The sequence below is a fragment of the Pinus tabuliformis genome, chromosome 1_1 (genome assembly GCF_031772625.1).
Source record: "Pinus tabuliformis cultivar Carrire ecotype Pingquan chromosome 1_1, CPIR1, whole genome shotgun sequence".
NCBI lineage: Eukaryota > Viridiplantae > Streptophyta > Pinopsida > Pinales > Pinaceae > Pinus > Pinus tabuliformis.
This window is the reverse complement of record NC_142297.1, coordinates 119,771,115-119,776,854: the sequence shown is the minus strand read 5'-3', so window position 1 is coordinate 119,776,854 and position 5,740 is coordinate 119,771,115. Positions and strand designations below refer to the sequence as shown.

The window sequence follows — 5,740 nt, the reverse complement described above, 5'->3', positions numbered from 1 at the left end:
ACAGATGGACAGAGGGGGTGAAGCTTTAGGGCTTCACAAATGCAAATTGGGCAGGGAGTCCATCAAACCAAAATAGCACTTTAGGAGGAATTTTCAACCTTGGTTCAACTGCAGTTTCTTGGTACAGCAGGAAACAGAGGTCAGTTGAACTTAGCTTAGAAGAGGATGAATACATGGCTGCTAGTCAGGTAGCATGTGAGGCCATTTGGATGCGGAAAATTATAGTTGGATTGTTTGGTCAGAGGATGGATCAAACTGTGATTTATTGTGATAATCAGAGTTGTATCAAACTCTTTGAGAGTCTAGTATTTCATGACAGGTCCAAGCACATCGATATCTGGTATCATCATCTTCAAGACTGTGTGGTGAAGAGGATCATGTTGTTGATGTATGTTTCGACTGAGGAACAGGATGCAGATCTTTTGACTAAGGCATTGTCAAAATGAAAGTTCGAGTTCCACTGAGACAAGATTGGGGTGACAGATAATCACTTTCTTGTTGAGAGGGAGTGTTGAAAATAACAATAAGAAATGCTAAATATAGAAGTGCTAAAAATAGCATTGCTATAAATAGAATTTCGAGATACATTCCAATCTTAGTTAGTTCCTGAACTAAAATTGAGAATTAAAATTCGAATTTGATTTTAGCAGTTGTTTGAAAAATAATTAATTAATTCATCTTGAGTTAATGAGTTGTAGAAATTCAAACATGAAGTCTATGTGAAGACATGCAACATTTTCCCCTTTGATTGAGGAAGTTATCCCTTAATTAAAGTGATCAGGATGAGTTGTACTTTGAGTTGTAATTAAGCTTAGTTAACTGAGTTAAGTCCAATTAGATTAGTTCCAACAGTTTGTGGAAATGATTGTGAGTTCAGTTAGTTAATGCATGCATGCATGTAACTATTGTACTTCAGATAATTGAATATTCTCTCATAAATAGCTCATGCATGTCAGTTCAGTCAAAGACCCAGTTGAGATCAGATGATGGGACAATGTACTATTAGTTGCAGGAATATTCCATTGAGGATATCTCTTGCATGCAGAAGGAATTCATTCCTTGGAGATTGCACAGTTACTTCTGAGTTTGGTGAGTTGCGTGAGAGGTGAATTCACACAGGTGGCAGCCAGAGGACCCAGGAGAAATTGCGCAAGGAAATAGGAGACTTGGAGGACTGGAGGAAGGCATATTTGTGTCTATTTAGTCTATGAGAAACATTGAGGGATTGTACTAAGAGCTGGATAGCTTGTGAGCTAAAGCTTTGTGTAATCGAGATATATTTCCACTTGTATGATGATACATAGATCAGGTTTTTTAGTTGAGGCTTTCCCCAGAGTATTCTGCTGTGTTCATGTGTGATTGATTTCTCATTCTCTGTTATATGTGTTCTAATTGATCTTGCTCAAAATCGATTAAGCTTTTGCAAGTTTGTTTGTTGAAGTAGATCAAGTATTTTGCTTTAGTATATTGCATAATCAGGTGATCTACAGTGGGAAATTCTACATTGATGGAATAGAGTGGAGATTAGGGGAATGCTTTAGGCTACATGCCATGGTATAAGGGTAGCTATAATAAGGGAAGCCCACACATGGGTATATGAGTGTAGGAGGGAGAAAATCATGGTACATGAGTTACCCTAGCCTTTGTCTTTCCACACTTCTTCATATGCCTTTTTCCTTTGATTTATTTTTCTTCATAACTGCTTGGAGCTCTACGGGATGAGAGCATGATGCATGGAATGAAGCAGTAGGTACCCCCTTTTGAGGCGGGGCATTTCATTACCCACCAGGGGTTGGGACAGACATGGGTTTCTTAATGATGGAGAGGGCTCATTTAGGGCCCATAGGAACCAGGGCCATGGATAGGGGGTACAACTCATGTTTGGCTTTTGTACACGTGCTAATTTTTTATGTCACAACCATATTTTGCAATTTGTGGTACATTTCCTATTGAGAGTGGCCAAATTATTCTTTTTCTTTTTTTTTTAGTTGCATCAACCTTTGGGGCATCGTTCCAACCCTGAAGGGGAGGTTGACCCTTGGTGGACCTAGTGGACACATGTGGGCATGGATGGGAATAGAGATGAATGGGGCTAAAATGAGTAGAAGGGAGTGATGTATATGGCATCATGAAGCAAGACCATGCAACCAAAATCGAGATTTCCCATGTAATGCCAACCCTAAAGCTGATGGCCAGTAAAGGAGATCCCAGAGGACTAGGATACAAGGCTAACCACGAAATCAAGCACTGGAGACAAGAGTACAGACCTAGCCCAATCTTTCTGTTGAATCCTGCAACCAATCCATGCCCAAAAGTGCCCATGACAAGTAAGGAAAATTACTCAACTATACCAATGAAAACCCATACCTTCGGGATCGGGAGGCCCACCTTCAAACATACAATCATAACAAATGGGTGAGGGACCACATGACTGGCTTAGGTGGCATAGAAAATGGCACATCGAGCTATCTAGTGGTTATTGGTTGCCAGATGAAGACCATGTAGGAGAAAAAAAATCTCCTATACATACTATCCACAGGTGCTGGGTAACATCTAGCTCCATTTAGGACATGAGATCTCGAGAAAGTGCACAAAGCTGCTTGAATGGGAGGTCATGAGAACACCAACAATCTCTTGGTACTGCAAACCTATTACCGGCACATATCAAAGACCAAGCACATGAGGCAACATGTTTTTGTGGTGTCTTATGATCACCCATGCTTAGCATTAGGCCATAAAATAAAAAAGAAAGTAAAATCATTTTCCATGTACTTTTCATATAAATGTGGCTAATCTATCATGATAATATCATATGAAGTTAGTTCTAATGAGAAAACCATCATGCAATGCATCCTACCCTAACATGCATGTTACATGACCCAAATAATAAGTGTAATCATAGATCCAATGCAACCAACATATCATCCAATCAATATGAAAAAAAATTCCCTTCTTCTTACTCATGCAATAGATCCAAAGGTAGGGGTAGGAATGACAACATGGAAGGTGTTGAGTTGCCTTTTTGTCCAGATTTTTATGATTTTTATCAAATAATTCTATGCTTGTGACTAGTGTTTTTAATCATTATTATCTTATTAAGCTGATAGTTAGAGGCATTCAGAGGCAATAGCTATTAAATTATGAATTCTTCTTGTTGATTAATTTGAAGAATGTTTTGTGTAAATGTCAATAATAATATGCCTTCTTGGTGGCAGATGAATAAGTCATGTACTAGCAGTTTTCATACTAGCAGTGCAGGAATGCTTCCTAAAACACATTTGAGTACAGATTCATCTCATGAACAGAAGAAACAGCTTGAATTCAATGACAAAGATTGAGAACTACATTCTGCACCTTTTGTCGAGTCTCAAGATGAGATTGTGTGCAGAGATTGTTGAACAACACCCACACAATGTCATTTTTATGGTAATGGCCATCATTGGTGAATTTCTATAATCGTTGTCAAGGAATCCTGGAAATAAATTGTACCTAATATTGTTGTATCAATGCATGATCCTAATGTAACAATTACCAAGAAATTACAGTTTACTATCCCATGGCCCATGTTTGCATATCCTTTCTACCTGTGGGGTAGAAGTCCTGGAAAGAAAGGTTCTCACTTTCATCCGAATAATGATCTATTTTGAGAAGAAAGTTGTCATTACATCAACAACATGTTGGAGTGCAATGGTGGCTTTACTAGCTAGACTTACAGTTTTTATGGGTCCTACATGGATAATAAAGTTCTATGTTATTCCCTACTGGATTTTTGTAATGTGGTTAGATCTTGTGACATATCTTCATCACCATGGTTATGATGAGAAGCTTCCATGGTATAGAGGCAAGGAATGAAGTTATCTCCGAGGAGGGCTTACTACCATTGATCGAGATTATGGCTTGATTAACAATATCCATCATGATATTGGAACTCATGTTGTGCATCACTTGTTTCCACAAATACCTCACTACCACCTGGTGGAAGCGACTGAAGTAGTAAAGCCTGTGCTTGGAAATTACTATCGGGAGCTGAAGCAGTCCTGTCCTCTGCCATTGCACTTGTTGGACCCTCTGATGAAAAGCATGTCACAATATCATTATGCTAATGATGAGGGAGAGATTGTGTTCAATCGAGTAGATCCTAACTTGACAAAATTGAGAAGATGAAATGAATCTGAAAATGGCTGGAGTATTTTTTTTACATATGATTCGAGTATCTTTTTTAACATAAGGCATCTTCCAGCAACTATTTCTTCGACATTGTTTCTTTGCTTGTAAAATGTTGAAAGTTTTTGTATGATTCGGCATGGTTGTTGTTTGGGGTGTGCGCTTATTTTTCAAGCCTCAATCCTGCACACAGTGAAGCCAAAAAAGTTGAAGTTGTGGCTGGAATAGATGGAAATTATGATAACAATGTGTTAGATGATGCAATACCTGTAGTTGATCAGGCATCTCATGGAAATAAAGTTTATATCGATTACTCTATCACTCCCATACTAGGGGACAACAGATGCTTGTTTCAGGCTGTTTCTCATGGTGCTTGCTTGAGAAGTGGAAAACTAGCTCCAAATGAGAGCCTACAAAGAGAGCTAGCAGATGAATTGCGTAGCAGAGTGGCGAATGAATTATTAAAGAGGCGGATTGGGATGACAATGGTGTGTAGGAGATGCTCAGAGGTTCTAATCTAGGGTTTTGCTTTAGGGTTTGTGTAGCTGGTTACCATGGCGGGGCGAGGAGGAGGGAGTTCTACTCCCTCCTACAGTCAAGTAGTTGCAGACAGAAGCAAGGGAGTTGGTTCCCATCGCTTCAAGAAACCAGCGGAGGTGGCAACAGAGATTACGAATAATGAAAAATCGGAAACCATCGGACCTCAAGAACAGGAAGAGAACCATGAGGAACATAGTAAGGAGAAGAGGACAGAGTGTAGCAGTCAGAAAGTTGCTCCCATGAAAACATTAGGGGCATGTAAACCCAAGGCAACCATTATTCCTCGAGTCGTTTTAAGTGACCCAGCGCTGCAGGTGCACAGAGAACACATGGTAGAATATGTTGTTATCTATAAATTCATGGGGATCTGGCCGACGAAGAAGGCTTTGCAAGCATGGATAAGGAACCACTGGAAACCAAAGGGGAAAATTGACCTTCACCTTGGGTCCAAGGGTTTCTTCACAGCAGTGTTCACAAGCCTAGAGGACAAAGACAGAGTGTTCGAAGGAGGACCCTATTTTTATGCGTCTGCAGGCCTTTACATGAGACCATGGGTAATGAACTTTGTCCCAAAACAAGAGACTTTCACCTCGGTACTGGTATGGATAAGACTCTACTCCCTTCCTTTAGATTATTGGCTATCAGAATCTCTAAAGGCTATCAGTAATAAGCTAGGGCATTTTATAAAAATCTCATATACTACTTTAAGAGGCAAATACACTTCCTTTGCCTGGATATGTGTGGAAATGGACTTATCTGGGGCACTTCCAGATGCAATCATTTTGGAAGTGTATGACGAGGAATGGGTGCAAACGGCATACTATGAACACGTCCCATTCAGGTGCCGTAAGTTCCATGAACACGGGCACCTATATAGGGACTTCCCTTTGAACAAACTGGAGAGCAACACAAAAGCCACCACAAGAAAGGATCCCAAAGGCTTTACTAAGGTAGGGGGTAAAGGGAAAGGAGGCAAGAGGTACCAAAAGAAAAGTACTGAAGATGGACAAACGAACCACAAAAGTTTCAAGATCTT

At 39.9% G+C, this 5,740-nt stretch overlaps 1 pseudogene; it reads left to right on the top strand.

Moving 5' to 3' along the window:
• Positions 1–3,506: 3,506 nt before the first annotated feature.
• LOC149211936 (temperature-sensitive sn-2 acyl-lipid omega-3 desaturase (ferredoxin), chloroplastic pseudogene) lies at positions 3,507–4,164 on the top strand (annotated as a pseudogene).
• Positions 4,165–5,740: the final 1,576 nt, after the last annotated feature.